The 17976-nt window shown below is 41.3% G+C and overlaps 1 long non-coding RNA gene across 1 annotated transcript in view; it reads right to left on the minus strand.

Moving 5' to 3' along the window:
- The window catches only part of LOC117528352, a 28230-nt gene extending 10759 nt beyond the window's left edge, over positions 1 to 17471 (minus strand). The window contains exon 1 of the long non-coding RNA XR_004565741.1: positions 17358 to 17471. This is a non-coding gene — a long non-coding RNA (uncharacterized LOC117528352). The remainder of the gene's footprint in view (positions 1 to 17357) is intronic.
- Between the last annotated feature and the right edge of the window lie 505 nt (positions 17472 to 17976).

The raw sequence follows: 17976 nt of genomic DNA on the forward strand, positions 1-17976 counted from the left end.
GTGATTGTGGGGTTCAGGGAGAGCTGTTAACAGCAATAATAAAACATTTATGCCAGGCGAGTGAACTGTCCAAAACATGCCCTCGGACCCCAGAGGGTTAAGGAAGATAACTTTAGATTTATTTATCTAAAGTTGTGTAACTGGTGTTTCACTCAGACAACAAAATTAAGAGGTCATTTAATCAACAGCTGCCTGCTCATTTAAAAATTACTGGAGACACACGCATATATAAAACAACCCGAATTAAAGGAGAAATGCCGCTTTTAACAACCTGGACTTTATTTCTGGCATAAAATATGGTTGTTTACTCACCAATAGAATTTTGGTGCCATTATTAGTTCATGGTTCAAATGATCCTCCATGACCAGTAAAAAATCAAGGACCAAGACGTCACCCGGTATGGTGGCCGGGTCCCACCCTGGATCCAGGCCTGGGTTGGGGCTCGCGCACAAGCACCTGGTGGTCAGGCCTTAGCCCATGGGCCCAGCCGGGCTCAGCCTGAAAGAGCGACATCGGCCCGCCCTCCTGTCGGTTCACCACCTGCAGAGGGGGCCATGGGGGTCAGGTGCAGAGAGGACTGGGTGGTGGGCCGAGGGCGGGTGGCCTGGCGCCCCAGTCCATGCTCACAGCCCCTGGCTGTTGGGACGTGGAATGTCACCTCGCTAGGGTTGAAGGAGCCTGAGCTGGTGCGGGAGGTTGAGAGATACCGACTAGAGATAGTCAGGCTCCCTCCACGCACAGCTTGGGCTCTGGTACCAAACTCCTGGAGAGGGGCTGGATGCTTCATTTTTCTGGCGTTGCCCACGGGAGAGGCGGAGAGCTCCATCTTGATTATGACTCAGGAATTCGCACGCTTGTCTTTACTGACAGATGGGAGTATGGAAGCACATTATATGGAAGCTGGATTAAAAAAAAAAAATAGACACCCGAGTTCACGTGAGATCTTTTCTCATAATTACGAGATTAGGAGTCTAACTTTTTTTAATCCTCTGAATGCAATGTGCTTCCGTAAGGCTCAAATTGTGACTTCTATTGTCAAAAGTCGAAAAAAAGGAGAATTATGATTCACACCTGTAGGGGTCCCCCAAGTGCACCTCATATCCATTTGTGGTAACAATCCTGTGATAAATGTATATTAATTTAATCAACAAACACAGAACATTACAGAAAATAGGCATGAAGAAAATAATGTAGTGGAGCCATGAGCTCAAGGATAACATAAAAATAAGGAATGAGGGACTCTGCACATCAACCATACACCACAGTACAGGATCCATACTGAGTAACAGATAGGGCTTAATGATTTACAAATTAATAGACCCCAGCTGTGGACCTTGTACCGAACTGTGGGACTGCGACAGTCTGTGGGACTGCACCAATACCCAAAGTTTCCACTCAAAGATGCAGATAAATTAAACTTAATATTTACCACCACGACCACCACCATCAGCCATCTGTATAGAAAGAAGACAGCTGCAGATGTGTTTTACTCTAAATGTGCAAAGCGCACCTTCTTTCCTCAAATGGTACCATGTCTTCTAACCCCACCCATGTTCCTCGTGCAGCTTTTCATTTGATACCCTGCTGATAGGCGGAAAGAGACAAGAGATCAATGATTACCCCATTAAAGGGAAAGGGTGGAAATGTCTTTTTGTCAACTCAGTAGGAGCTTGAAAGGTATTGCATTCCCACCGCGCCATCCCCCCAAAGAGGCCTCCTGGGCACCATTAACACCAGCAGAGAGGATCACTGGCTTCGAAAGTTTGGTGAAGATGGAGAGTACACTATCTCCACATCTGGAAGGCATTACACTGTAACCCAGAGGTGAAACATAGGAAGACGATGATTGGGGGCAAGCGTGCGATTTCTTTGCTTTGCTTTTGTGAACTGGGGGATGAAACACAGCCTCTACTTGGAGCTCAATAAGGGTGTTTTTAGGAAGTGAAAACAGATATGAAGGGAGATATGGATGATGAAGTACAGTACCCATTCTGTATGTGCATGTTGGTGTACTGATGCACAGCACACAGCATGTATGGGTCTTTGTTCACACAACATGTTTGAAGACTGGCTCTTTCACTGGCGGCAGGATGCAGAGCTCTGGACCTTTGGAAAAAAGAGCAGCTGGCCTAAAACAAGATGGCATTGTATGTGTAATCACCATCCCTCCCTCCCTTCATATAACCCTACCTGTAGGACCGCAGCCTCGGGCACAGCACACCAGGTGCTCCCCTAATTGAGGTTTACAGCAGCCTAGGCCCCACTTACAGATAGACGAGTTTGAATTTGTGCACAACTGGGTTATGGAGTACCCACTTTACTGAGCAGAGCATTAAATCTTGTGCCCAAAACGATTTAAACAAAATGCATCTGATTTCCAAAAAATGTGTATCTCCGTCCACTCATTCCTCTCCAGGTGAAGCAAAAAAAACGTTTCAGTTTTGGTGGTCTTGCTTTATTCAAACTGTGCACTGCCTTTGGACGGACCTGCATTTGTGATTAATGAAAGCAGAATTTTGTCAAGACAGCTGTGGAACATATTATGAGATTTTCCTGGCTGTGTAGTTTTGGCACTCCCCACCTACATTTGTCTCAGCTTTTTTTTGAGAAAATAGAGCATAGTCATCTCCAGATGATTTTCTCTAATGATACCTGCACTGGATGATCTTCCCTCACTCCTCCTCCTTGTTCAATCAACCCATCAACTCGCCACCTACTCTTCTACCTGTGCTGCTCATCCCATCCCTTTTTTTTTAGCACCGCAACCATCATTAGTCATCTGTTTTGCTCAAGCCCTTCATAAGTGTGAAAAACCCCATAGATCTGTTAAATCTACTCGGTTCTTACTGTAATACTGTCCCTCACAAAGTACAAAGTCAAACTCTTTCACACTTTTAAATTTATTGAAAGTCATGTTGAAAAACAGGCCTGGTTTCTGAAGATCCATCCATTCAGAACCCCAAACAATGAACTAAAACAGTTTTTATAAAGCACAACATGGACGTGACAAAGGTAGAACTTATTTTGTGAAACCCTTCACTTATTGGTCCCCGCGGGCATTCAAGGGAGGTCCAGCCCCCTGCTCATAACCCGTGTGATAACAGAACATAAGATTTATATTGTAACTTGAATCTCTTTGTTCTAAATAGTAAAACCAGTTCAACCCAGTTCAACATGCACATTTAAACAAATAACAAATTAAGAGTATATTAAACTAAGAATATAATCACTTAAGTAAAGGACTTACTTAATACCAAAACAAATAACAAAGAAACCAAAGGGGAAAAAAAATAGATAAATGCACAAATATATCTAACAGATCCCATGTTAACATTCCCTACTTTACTGCAGAAATGAACGTGTTTACAGCCTATCAATAATTAGGGGCATGGTCACTTTGAGTGACAGCTGTGCACCATAAAGTGGAGTCCAGACTCTACTGACAGTTTTAGAGTATCCCAGAATCCTTTGCGTGCTGGGGAGGGAGGCTAGATAATGGCTCCGCTTAATGCTAACTTTAACATTGAAAATGCCATAGACCTGCTAACATGTTGGCCTCTGTCCCATTTTTAAGTTATAAAATATAACTATCAACTGTTTCAGAAGACCATAACAGGTCAGTTTAACATAAAAAGGTAAATATTACTCAAAGACATATGCTCTTTAGGGTTTTAGCGGGGAAAAATTAAGATATGCGAAATAAAACAAAGAACCAACTAAGCAGTAGCTTGAAGATCAAAGCACTGCTTCATTGGTTCAAGGTTCAAAGGTTCAGGTTCAAGGTTCAAAGCAAAGCCGCACTGCAGAAACGGTTGATTATATAGACCCTCTGCAGGGTCTGTAATCAATGTAGAGAAATGATCATTTTCCTGACAAACACCCCCAAAAACAACGGCCACTCTGAAAGACCGATAAGGGAATCGTTAAGCAAAAAGGCTATTGATGTCCATGGATTGAATCATTTCTTAAGGATACCTGAAAAGAACCGGTTCCCAACACACAACCCTAACAGCAACAGCTTTTGTTTCTTCTTTTTTTTTTTTTTCTTTTTTATAAAACCCACATTAAAGACTCACGATTTTCTTAGTTAAATACCAAATACATATTTTGGTTGAACTCACCTCCATGATGACGCAATGTTGCAAACAAGTTGCAGCAAATGCTTGTTGTTTATGTGTAATCCTTACTATAAATGAGCGTACGTGTGTGGCTCTGTGACGATTTGTATATGTGTCCGCAGCGCGTGGTGTGACTCTGTATCTCTGTATATGTGTCCAGCACAGTGGCTTTCTACGTAAGTCACGACCTCACTCGACCTAAAAAAATACAGAGCCACAGATCCACACATGTAAGGTGCTTCATGGCATATAGGCATTTGCAAGGAAAATATGCACAGAAGAATCATTCCCTGATGCTAGCCATTAGCATCGCTCTATGTCATGCTAGTGACTTCTTTGACATTGTTTTCAACATACATGAACGATTAAATGAATCACTGCTTTAAGGTGTCATCAGCCACGGTCTCAAAATAAACAACACATAAATAAATAACAATAAAACTTATTCTTCTTTGTGTTCATCAGCTAATCACAAACCACATTTAGAGGTGCATACTGCCACCTACTGTATCAGACTGTCTGGAATCATGGCATTAATTGCTCTAAACAATACAATACAGAACATGAAACAATAAAATTAAAAATAAAATACTCAAAACCTACATTGAATATCTTGTAGGAAACAACACAAGTTTGATAGTTTTAGCACAGTCATACAGCACTTATAAGAATGAACAAGAACACTCTGAGTGCTGTAGTTTATTTATAGCTTAAAACTATCACATTGATGTACTTACATACCATCACAGAAGCCTGTGCTCCAGTATTTCCATTGTGTGAAGTTTTAGTATTATTTAATTCCTGCTTTAGCACTGTTAGCGCAAATTAGCATGTATCGGTTGCTTGGTGACATTAAGTCCACTGAAGGTGCAACTGCTACTGAGGCAATATGCTGGTCATACGATTGAAGCAGCAGGACCTTCATGGCCGGGACGACGGTGGGGATCGAACCCATGCGGCTCGCACAAAAGACCGTTCCTCTACCAGGTCAGCCAAAGGGGAACTCCCCGTTAGCCAAGCTAGCGGGAACGTCTTTTCAATTGGGACCCGGGACTTTCATCCCGCTACACTTTGTTATACCTGTTTGTTATACCGCCCTATTATGAAATGCACCACCCTGTCCACAAAAACTTTCCTTAATCAAACAACTGAACCAACATTAACCTGTTGGCCTTGGCTTGTTTGGGAACTCCAAGATGGGTGTGTGTTCAGGCTTCATTCATCTCGCCCAGGTCATCTTGCTCATTCAACCATTTTACTCATTATGGGTTGGTTAGGAGTTAGGAGGAGTCAGGCAGTGCCAAGATGGCAAAATTTGAGAACAACCCATTTGCGCTTAAAACCCACATTTCAGAAAACCTGTAGGTGACGTCAAGGAGGGTTTTCCTCCAGTATGTATAAAGTCTGTGGTTATACCACATTCCCATTGCCTCTCAAATCACAACTCACAACAGGGAATGATGTTAAATGGCCGAGTTAAATGCATTCCAATTTCTACACAAAACCGCAGGTGGGAAACCCGTATTGGTGTCACCAAGAAATCCTTTGTTGTGCTTCTCTTTCAGAGTGTAGAGAGCTACGAAACAAATATGCGATCCAATAAAGAGGCCTCATGGAAGAGGACAGATGGCACAGAGGGTATGTTAGTGTCAGCCCAGACTCACCCTTTGTTTTGTTTTTCGTGATCCCGCCAGAAAATGTCTTACATTTTCATGATGCGATCACCCTTCGCTCACTAATTCTAACCCTAACCATAACCCCAATGCCCCCGTCTTATGTCACCCCAAATTTTGTGATGCCATCACAAATTTTTTTCATTACACTATACTCTATTTCATGATGGTATCACAAACTAATAGATTAAATCACCTTTCATGATGCCATCACAAACTTGGCATGAGATTGGGTTGGTTAGTGTTCAACTTATTTTGTATATGATCATATGAAAAGTAAAGTGCGATATTTTGTGCATATTTCTATGTACAAAAATTGTCATGTACAATGAGAGTTTTACATTTAACATTTAGAAATGTGCATTTGAATTTTGTTTGAGGTTAGAAGTACAATAATAATGATAATAATGTGAATTTTCACCTTTTATTTATTTATTTATTTGGAAGGAAAAGCCGCCATCTTGGTTTTGATGACATCAGTTTTTTGCATTACTTTTTATTGCATTTTTTGCATTGCATTACATACATACATTATACATTAAAAATGTGTTACTATGGATTACGTATTGTGGAGTTGATGAGTTGGGATTATGACTTTAGGAAGCATTCCAACTGAAACTTCCAACTTGTAAACGGGGAATTATGACCTCCGCGTACAACTGTAAAGCACCATTATCGAGCAGATATTTCACGGACAACCCCGTTGAGACTAATGACCTCATCTGTGGTCAGGAAGCCAGAGAGTTCATGCTCCTCCTGTGAGAGTGTATATATGATTCTGGAGAGCATTGCAGACTTGTGGGGGTGTGGAGTCCCCACGCTCGCGTGTTTCTCACTATCACAAGTGACGCTATCATCACAAGACCGTGAAGTAGCCTGGAACCAGGCCATTCAGACGCAGGTGTCTCAGCTTCCCCAGTTCCAGTGGGCTACAACATGGTGGTTAGAACAATGTGGTGGAAATGAAACATCATCACAGATGAAGCTTTGAGGAAATGACAAAAGACGAGGCGTATTTTTAACAACACATAAACAAACACCAGGCGTACTGTATATATGACCATTAATAGGCAAAGGCTGCTCTGTTCCTCACGTCTGTGGGGAATAATCATTATTCTGAAGCATCAGGGACACACACACGGATTGGTTACTTGTTCCCCTGAGTGGTTCAGTGACCTTGACTGTTTGTTAGCCCCTTCCTGCCAAAGTGCTGTTGCCTCAACGCGTGACATCAGTGGGAAACAAACCAATGTGGATTCCACCCCAGGCTGGACACACCCGCTTGGTCTTATCTCTGCAAGCATGCTACGTGTAATTTCATGTGGTTTCCATATTTTGCAATGTTGTGGTAAGTTTGGAAACTGGCAAATTAAAAACTAAAGGCCTTAAATGTAGAATCTGTCTCAAACGGGTGTCTCATTCTCAAAGTACCGGATGTTTTCCTCTTGAGATTAAGGGTGTAGTGTTGTGTTACGGTATTGATCTATTTCATCTGTGACGCTCACATGTGAGTATATCTTTCCAGAGGATCAATGCAATACCAATTAAATATATCCTAAAGCTATGGTGCAAACACGATCCCGAACTGCATGCGGAAATCAACATGTTATCTATCCAACAACCAACGTCTCACGTTTGGAAATGTGCAACCACACTTTTACACCAATTTCCTTCACTTGCCAGACCACACCTCCCACTCCTAACCTTGTTTAGAAGCCAGAGCGGAGTGAGTTGCAACACGTTTGCTGTGGGCAGGTCTGATTTTGTGCTGACTTCACAAGAAAACACTACTTCCAGCGGGTTGCGCCTGGGCTTGGCCACTCCTGGCTCACACGGCACAACAGCAGACAGCTGCCAGAGAGCCCACAGCAATCGCACAGTGAAAGAGAAAAACAGATCTCCCCAGAGGAGCTCACAAGACCGGGCAAAACCCGGGAGGGAGGGGAAGTGGGGGCGATGCAAACGCGAGACGGATAGCAGATCGACTCAACTCGTTGTGGATGTGCGCCTGGAGGAACAGTGACGAGTTTGTGCCCAGATGTGTGGGAGGGAAGAGAGCTGAACGGTTATGTCCAATGTTTGTCAGCGTTTTCAAGCTGTTCAGGCACATGATTCTCGTCAATAAACCTGCTGTACTTCCTGACACTTTGCATCACTGATGTAATCACAGACTCTGTGATACACAAAGTTTTTTTTATACTTGTTTTATGTTCAAAAGAAATGGAAAAGTACGGTTAACTCAAGTCTTTGAATCAATTCAACAAACAAAAACTAAAACTGGAAATGTTAGATTTTTAATGTTCCAGAACAGAAATACATATTATGTCTTATAGTGGCCCTGACTTAGGGCCTTTGCTTTATCTCCAGTGGCCATAACATGAAGCAGAAGAGAGTCTCCAACTCCCCCTGAAAGGACACCAGCTGGCTGGACTGAGACAATGCAAATGGAGCTGAGCTGCCAATATATAGACTTGGATTTGACTCCTGCTCATGTTACCTGTCTGTGTCCTTGGAAAAGACACTAAATCCACTGAGCTGGTTTCAAATAATAGAGTGTTGGGGAGGGGTTAGGTGCTTTTGTTTGCAATGACAGGTTTACTGGTCTTGACTTCGTAGGCTGGGTTTGCAGTTGGATTGAATCAAAATTCAAGAGCCAGGCTTTCAACAACTTTCTGGACTCATCAGACGTGCATCCACATGCGGTAAAAATGTCAAACATATAAACAGATTCCTTTATCTCTGCGTTGACATTCATATCTCTGGGTTTGAGACTGAGAGATGGCCTCATGGAGTCATGGTTGCAGAGGTGTTTGATGATGTTGATATCTTTGCAGAAGAATGAAGCAAGGGCAGATATGGGGGTGGGGGGTCTTTAGTGTCTTGGAGTTTCCTGTCTTACTGTACAGTTCTAAGACGTGGAGGTTAACTAGTGACCTCAGGCAACAGCTGGATGTACTTGGTACTACGGTGCATCTGGAAAATATTCATAGCGCTTCACTTTTTTCCACATTTTGTTATGTTACAGCCTTATTCCAAAATGAACTAAATTCATTTTTCACTCAAAATTCTAGTCATAAACACTAAAATCACCAGTGTAAAACTAACACTGACAGTGTTAATTTAACACTGGTAATTTTACTGTGTACTTTGTTGATGCACCTTTGGCAGCAATTACAGCCTCAAGTCTTCTTGAATGTGATGTCACAACCTTGGTGCACCTGTCGCTGGGCAGTTTTGCCCGTTCCTCAAATTCACATTCAAATTTTATGAATTTATATAGCACCAACTCACGATGTGGTCGTCTCAAGGCGCTTCGTACAGCACAAGAACAACATGAATCAAAACATTTAAAAAAACACAACAAAAGAATAAAAACATAACAAATAAAAACAATAAAAGAAAACATGAAATCACATAAAATACTAACGATAAAACAGGGTAAAAAAAAAGTAATTCCCTTAGGCTGCTCCCTTGTTTTTGCACTCGGGGTTGCCACAGCAAATCCAAGGTGGATCTGCATGTTGAATTGGCACAGGTTTTACGCCGAATGCCCTTCCTGACGCAACTCCACATTACATGGAGAAATGTGGCAGGGGTGGGATTTGAACCCGGAACCTTCTGCACTGAAACCAAGCGCATTAACCACTTGGCCACCACCCCTGACTCAAAACAGGGTAAAAAGATGAGTCTTTAATCTGGACTTAAAATCTCCACAGAGTCCGACTGCCATATCTGTGCAGGGAGATCTTTCCACAGAGCCGGGGCATGATAAGAAAAGGCTTTGTGACCTGCAGACTTTTTTTTCACCCTAGGAACACACAGCAGTCCTGCACCCAGTGAATGCAAGGCCCGAGCCGGTACGTAGGGCATAGCCATGTCAGCCAGGTAGGGAGGTGCTAGGCCATGAACACCTTAAAATCCAACCTCAAAGAGACAGGAAGTCAATGAAGGGATGCCAAAACGGGTGTAATGTGGTCAAACCTTCTCCTTCATGTCAGAAGTCTGGCAGCAGCATTTTGAACTAGTTGAAGACCCCTAATGCTGGACTGCATAAACCAGAAAATAGGGCATTGCAATAGTCCAGTCTGGAAGAGATAAATGTATGTATCAGAGTCTCAGCATCAGCCATAGACAGGATGGGACGAATCTTCATTATAATTCGCAGATGGAAGAAAGCAGTCCTCCTAATGTCTCTAATGTGGAGGTCAAAGGACAACGTAGGATCAAAAATTACCCAAGGTTCCTCACTTTGTATGATGTATAAGACACAAACCTAAGCTAAGCGTTAGCTGGTCAAATTGATGCCGATATCTCGCTGGACCAAGAACCATCATTTCAGTCTTATCAGAGTTTAAAAGTTGGAAGTTACTAGACATCCAGTTTCTCACTGCTGCAAGGCAATCTTCTAATGATTTGATGTGAATGAGATCACCAGCAGTTATCGGCATGTTCAATTGAGTATCATCAGCACAGTAATGAAAGGCAATCCCAAAACGTCGCAGTTTATGCCCAAGGGGTGCTACATGAACAGAGAAAAGCAGGGGGCCTAAAACAGATCCCTGTGGAACCCTAGATTTCATGTTACTAAGGTTAGAGGTAGTGTTATTATGCAAAACACATTGAGAACGACTGGACAGGTATGACGTCAACCACGCAATGATACTTCCAGTAATCCCAAAAAGATTCTCTAGCCTATCAAGTAAAATATTATGATCCACAGTAACAAATGCTTCACTAAGATCTAACAGCACCAAAACTGTAGTGGTGTCGGAGTCCACTGCTCTTTGAAGCACCTCTCAAGCTCCATCAGGTTGGATGGGGAGCGTCGGTGCACAACCATTTTCAGATCTCTCCAGAGATGTTCAATCGGATTCAGCTCTGGTCTCTGGCTGGACCACTCAAGGACATTCACGGAGTTGTCCTGAAGCCATTCCTTTGATATCTTGGCTGTGTGCTTAGGGTAATTGTTCTGTTGAAAGATGAACTGCCGCCCCAGTCTGGGGTCAAGAGCGCTCTGGAGCAGGTTTTCATCCAGGATGTCTCTGTACATTGCTGCATTCATTCAATCCTAACTAATCTCCCAGTTCCTGCTTCTGAAAAATATCCCCAAAGCATGATGCTGCCACCACCATGCTTCATGCCAAAGAGTTCAGTCTCTGTCTTATCAGAGTATAGAATTTTGTTTCTCATGGTCTGAGAGTCCTTCAGGTGCCTTTTGCCAAACTCCAGGTGGGCTGCCATGTGTCTTTTACTAAGAAGTGGCTTGTCTGGCCACTCTACGATACAGGCCTGATTGGTGGATTGCTACAGAGATGGTTGTCCTTCTGGAAGATTCTCCTCTCTCCACAGAGGAATGCTGGAGCTCTGGAAAAGTGACTATAGGTTCTTGGTCACCTCTCTCACTAAGGATCTTCTCCCCTGATTGCTCAGTTTAGACAGGCAGCCAGATCTAGGAAGAGTTCTGGTGGATCCAAATTGCTTCTATTTATGGATGATGGAGGCCACTCTGCTCACTGGGACCTTCAAAGCAGCACAAATCTTTCTGTATCCTTCCCAAGATTTGTGCCTTGAGACAATCCTGTCTCAGAGGTCTACAGACAATTCCTTTGACTTCATGCTTGGTTTGTGCTCTGATATGCACTGTCAACTCTGGGACCTTATATGTAGACATGTGTGTCTTTCCAAATCATGTCCAGTCAACTGAATTTGGTGGACTCCAGTTAAACTGTAGAAACATCTCAAGGATGGGCATTAGAAACTGGATGCACCTGAGCTCAATTTTGTGCTTCATACCTACGGCAGTGAATGCTTATGTACATGTGATTTCTTAGTTGTTTTTTAAAATAAATTTGCAAATACCTCAAAAAAACTTTTCACATTGTCACTATGGGGTATTGTGTGTAGAATACTAAGGAAAAAAATGAATTTCATCTATTTTGGAATAAGGCTGTCATGTAAAAAAAATGTGGAAAACAGCACTGTGAATACTTTCTGGATACATAGTACGCCTGAAAGATACATATTGTTACATGTTACATGAAACTTCATTAACTAATCTTTAATTTGATTCTAAACATTTTAGGAGTGAACATTTTAAGGTGGAACCCAAAACCAGAAACGTTAAAATATTAATTCGGGTCAGAATGAACCGATTGAAAAAATTATTTCTTGAAGCCCTGGTTAGCGTGCATTTTATCTTGGGCTTATCTTTCAGGAAAAAGAATGCAGTAATCATTTAAAGAGCACTAAATGTCTGGAAGTCCAGCTGTCAGTAGTCGGCATCACAATCAGCCTCCTCTGTATCGGACTTACTGTCAGTGTGGAAATGTGGAGGCTCTGTGTTTAAAGAGTTGTCTCTCTTTGGCTCTTTGCCAATATTCACGATTTTGTTAAAAAGAACATTCAGATACTGAGCGCACTGAGACTGGGAGGACATTTATAGATAACCTCTGAGCCGTCACAATGAGAACATTCACAGTTTGTAGCCAAAGTTGAGCTGTTCTCACCCAGTAGGTCAACACAGCGCCTTTTGCTCAGAGTCACACATTAACAGAGCCACTTTTAGGATTTTTCTGAATGTCTAATTTTGCTGTAGTTTATGTTTTGGCTTGGATTTGTCTTTGGTTTGTTTGTTAGCAGGTGTATTTTAAGTGTAAACAGAGGCTATGTTCAGGGGCTGCACCCTTCTAAGTCTGTGTCCTACCAAGACCTGGCCTTCAGAGACAGTGGAGGATGGAACAAAAGGTTTGAAATGAGACGGTCTAGCCACAGAGCATAATTTGATTGCGTTATTAGCTCCCCACCACTATCCACTGTCACCTGGCAACCTTGATAGCTGTATACGACAAACTAGCGTAGTTGGTGTGACCCTTAGTTTAGTATATTTGACAGCTGTTTGAGGTTCGATCAACAGATAAACTCTGTTGTCAAAGCTAGTTTTTTTCAACTTTGCCTTTTGGCTAAAATAAAGCATTTCCTCAGTAGACGTGATCTTGAGACAGCCATTCATGCTTTCATCAGCTCCAGACTTTATTATTGTAATGCACTTTATTCGGGCATTAATCAGTCATGTCTTGCAGGTCTTCAGTTGGTGCAGAATGCTGCTGCTCGTCTTTTAACAAACACTTTTACACATGAGCATATTACGCCATCCTGTCCTCACTCCACTGGCTTCCAGTTCGTTTTAGAATTCATTTTAAAATTTTAATGTTTGATTTATGAAGCTATTTATGCCCTTGCACCTCCCTACTTGTCTGAAATTTAACTTTGCGCACCTACAGTAGGACATTAAGGGCGTCTGGCCAGCTTTACTTAGATGTTCCGAGGTCAGATATAAACGCTGGGGGTGATCATGCTTTCGCGGTAGCCAGCCCCAGACTGTGGAATGATCTACCTCTTGAGTTACGTACTATTGCTGACCTAGCACATTTAAATCTAGTTAAATACTTATTTATTTAAACTGCTTTTTAACACTTAGTGGGGAGGTGACAAGTTCTGTTTATTGTGTGCTGTTTTAAAATTTTATTCTATATGTGTTTTATTTTTTGTGAATTGTGTTTTTAATGTTAAGCACGTTGGACACCAGTCGGTGCTGTAAGCGCTTTATAAATAATATGTTGATGATTGATGAGTATTCCTTTTTCAGGGCTTATTACACTTACTTCTCATCATTACTTAACCATACATTTTTCGTGAGGCCAACATGTACTTGGCTGTCAAGGGGACCTCAGTGTGCAAAATATGAAAGACTTTGAATAAACTGTTTCATTTATTGACGAAAGTCTGTGCATTTCTGGAATATGGTTTCCTTTAAATCTACATTTTCAACTACATTTTTCTCCATTTTTAAAAAGTACTTACTTGGTTTTTGCATCTGAACTTTTCATATGGACCCCAAAAGTGTATGGTATCCCTGTTGTTTGTTTTTTTTTTTAATTTATCAATAGTTTATCTTGAACAAAAATGTACAATGACTTGTGAGATTATTTGGTCCATGCAGGATACACATCATTCCCAGGTAAAGAAACTTTACATGTCAGCTGCATTCACAAGAGCCTTCAAAATAAGACAGCCTAATCGTGCCACTTATGAGGGACACAGTGGACAAATGTAGCCTTAGAAGGATGCATACCCTGAAGTAGGACACAGCAAGTATACAGTCCAAGAGAGCCTGTAATGACATCACAACATGAAGGAAATTATATTAAAACAGGTTAAAAATGTAATTTCAAAACAAAAGAGAGAGGGATTCAGGTCAAATAGGTGATGGTCTAGTGGTTAAGTAGTGAACGTAAGAGACCAGAGAATCCTTACATCTTCACGATGAAGTGGCACAGAGGAGGGTTTTTATGAAAAGAAGAACTGAAAGTTCAGCTACAATTTGCCAGAAGGACATCTGAGATTCAAACCTACATTTAATGTTTTGGTGAAAGAAAACCCTCCTCTATAGCACTTCATCATGAAGCTGTATAACTGGAGATACAAAATGCAAAACATGCACTGTGCACAATTTCTCCAATCACAGCCACAGAAGCCTATAACGTCTTCTGGATGTCTTGGTGGCTTTCCTCACTCTTCTCCTTCTTGCACAGTCACTCGGTTTTTGAGAAACTGTCTCCTCCACACAGATTTACCATTGAGTGCCACACTGTTTGTACGAGTATTTCTTCATAACTGATGTAAATAAAGTTCAAGACATATTCAGTGACTTGGAAATGTTCATGTATCCATCCCCTGACTTGACTGAAGAAAACTGGCAATTAAATTGATTATGTATCACACCAAAGGGGCTGATTACTTATGTACCCAATCATCTTGGCTTTTATATTTTTAATTAATTTATATCAAGTTGTAGAGATTTACTTTCAGTTTGAGTCTAAGGAACACTGTAAAAATTAATGAGTTAGTTGAACTCAAACCATTTGAGGAAATTGATTGCTTAACCATTTGAGCTTGCCAACTTAAAAAAAAAAATCTAAATTTAATTGTTAAAGTTTTAGTAACTTAATTTATAGTTAATTAAACTTATGTAAATCTAGTTTATGTTTTTCAATAAAAAAAAAGTGAAATAAATTTCTGCCTAAAAAATTTGCATTCCATTTTGGATTAGATTTTGTGAGCATTCTTTCGTTTACTTGTTGACTCTGTGTTGTGTTGTTATGACTCCGCCCATTCGCTCCACTCGGAACGCGAACTCACAATCTCCGGCATGGAAGTCAGACTCTCTAACCAGAAGGCTAAAACCCAGGGCTCTGGCCTTGTGACCAGAGAATTCTTTTGAGCTGTTGGAGTGAGGTTTACTAACTACATCGTACAGCGAAACCTGCTGGCCTCCGTTACATAAACTCAATTAAAATGAGTGAATGGAATGCACTGGAAATACATCACCAACACTTAAATGCCCCAAAACTTTAAATGCACTTAAAGGAACTGAGTTGTTATGACAACAATCATTTTTGAGTAGTTTACTAATGGAAATGAGTGACTCTAACTTTTTCAAAATTTGAGTTACATTAACTTAATTATTGTATTAAAATTGAGTGTTTGGTTTAACATTGAAGATAATTTTAGAAATTTTTATATTGAGGACGGCCTTTACTTTTTGTATTTGAAATGCCATAAAGATATATACGAGGTCTGTCAATAAAGTATAGGTCCTTTTTATTTTTTTCAAAACTATATGGATTCATTCATATGTTTTTACATCAGACATGCTTGAACCCTCGTGCGCATGCGTGAGTTTTTCCACGCCTGTCGGTGATGTCATTCGCCTGTGAGCACTCCTTGTGGGAGGAGTCGTCCAGCCCCTCGTCGGAATTCCTTTGTCTGAGAAGTTGCTGAGAGACTGGCGCTTGTTTGATCAAAATGTTTTCTAAACCTGTATATATATATATATATATATATATATATATATATATATATATATATGAACAATGGTAGGAAAAAGATATAGCATAGCTCTGTAGGATGAAGGTTAAATGTACAGGAGAACAAAGTATTGATATGAATCAGTGGAAAATTCTCTCAGTGTGTCTGATATGCAGATAGAGAGAGCATGTGAAAGTGACAGAAAGTGTATCTGCTGAGATAAGTAAGGACCACTGGAGTCTGGCTGCTCGAGGGTCAAGAAGGTCAGCGCTAATGTAGAAACATGGAATATCAGGAACTGCTGCTATGTGGGAACACTGGAAAATGGAAGGGGGTATATTTTCAGGTCTGTTTAGGATAATTGAAGTGCGTCCTTCAGCCTGAGTGCACGTTGGTGAAGCACTGCTCGTACGAAGAAGGAGTGAGCAAAAAAGGGAAGAGGGGGGAGAGAGAGAGAGAGAGAGAGAGAGAGAATGGATCTGGTCTTGAGCAGGTCTGGTTCCCATTAGACCAGAGGCCCGGGGTCGGTTTGTTTGTACAGGCAGAATGTCCCAAAGGAGAACAGAGGCAGCCTGGTGTTGCTCCTCCCCAACAAGTCGCTAGAAAGGGCAATATCAGCTGCATGGCTTCACTCTCTCACCCCTCTGGTCCTCATCCTCCTTGTACTTGTCTCCCTCCCACCCCAACATTTGGAACAAAGTCCAAACGGGTCTTCTAAACTGTTTACGGATGTTCTCTGTTTATGTCCTATTCATGAGAGCTGAGACCGAGAGTTCCTGTCATAGCGGGCCTGACCCACCCCGACATTCAACCATGTGATGGATACGCTAATCATACGTGAGCCTAATGGCTTTTATTAATCACTTCAAGTGCGTCAAATGGACGTGCACAGACAGGCCGATCACTCACATGGGTGGGGCTTTAGCGCTACAGTCACACGCAGCTTTCAGACATCATAACAGTCATAATCAATAAAAACGCTGCCACTGCTAACAACGCTTGTGTAACACATTTTTCCACTAGTGTGGGGCATTAAGGAATATTTTCCTTGGATTATTTTTGGATTGAAAGTAATCTATCTATCTATCTATCATGCACGCACGCACGCACGCACACTCCAATAGTGAAAATATACTTATGTATACACATTTACATACTGTATGTTTGTATAATTCATTTGTGAGAGTAAATGTGTGTGTGGGAGTGACATAATGCATTGTGTAAATGACAATGAATGTATGTGTGATCGAGAATAAATGAATGTGAGAATAAATGTTTGTGTGTCAGAATAAACTCGTGTAAATGACAATAAAAGTGTGTGTGAGTGACAATACGTGCATTTGTAAGTAAGAAAAAATGTCTATGTGAGAACAAATATTTGTCTAAGTGAGAATAAAAGTACGTGTGACCGAGAATAAATGAATATGTGAGAATAAATATTTGTGAGTGAGTTTAAATGTGTGTAAATGTATGTATGTGTGATGATATTTGCATTTGTAAGTAAGAATAAATGTCTAAGTGAGAATAAATGTGAAAATGATAATAAATGTATATATGTATGAGTGAAAATATATGAATGTGTGACAATAAATACATGTGTGAGTGATAATAAATGTATGTGTGAGTAAATGTGTGCGAGTAATTGCATGTGTCGGTGAGAATATATTAGAATAGATTAGATTAGGTTAGATTAGATTACTGATCCCTTGGAAAGACTCCCTCAGGGAAACTGAGGTTCCAGCAGCATTGAATAGCAACACACAGGGTAAGAAGCACACAGAGTATCAAAAGTAAAAAACAAAACAAACAACAACAAAAACAATTTGCAAATATAATGTAAATACCAGACACACTGATCAATAATGCGTTACTGGCTCCTACTGTTCCTCTCCTTCCCGTCCCCTGTCTTCCTGTTACTCCTCCTCCCCCTGAGTGAGGAGTTGTACAGTCTGATTGGTCTGAGGGACAAAGGCGTTTTTCAGAACATACTGTATGTATGTGAAAGTACCTCCATGTATGTAAGAAAGAGGAGGAGTTTAACAATGACTTCAGGCTTGTCCGGCCCCTCACAGATAGCAGTTGTCAGATCTGACCGGCACCACTGTTGTGGATTGCGAGCAATAAAATTGTAATGACACCGTAAGCACATGTAGCACCAGCAGGTAAACTGAACAAGGAACCTGATTGAAGCTGTGTGACTTTGACACCACTGCGGTGCGACAGACAGCGTCATAAAGATCTGAGCACACACTAAACTCCTCTGGTGCAACAGAGACCCGCTGAGGTCTCGGTAAGATTGTGAGTAGAAGGGGTGGAGC

Source organism: Thalassophryne amazonica, chromosome 16, assembly GCF_902500255.1.
Source record: "Thalassophryne amazonica chromosome 16, fThaAma1.1, whole genome shotgun sequence".
In the NCBI taxonomy this organism is placed as follows: domain Eukaryota; kingdom Metazoa; phylum Chordata; class Actinopteri; order Batrachoidiformes; family Batrachoididae; genus Thalassophryne; species Thalassophryne amazonica.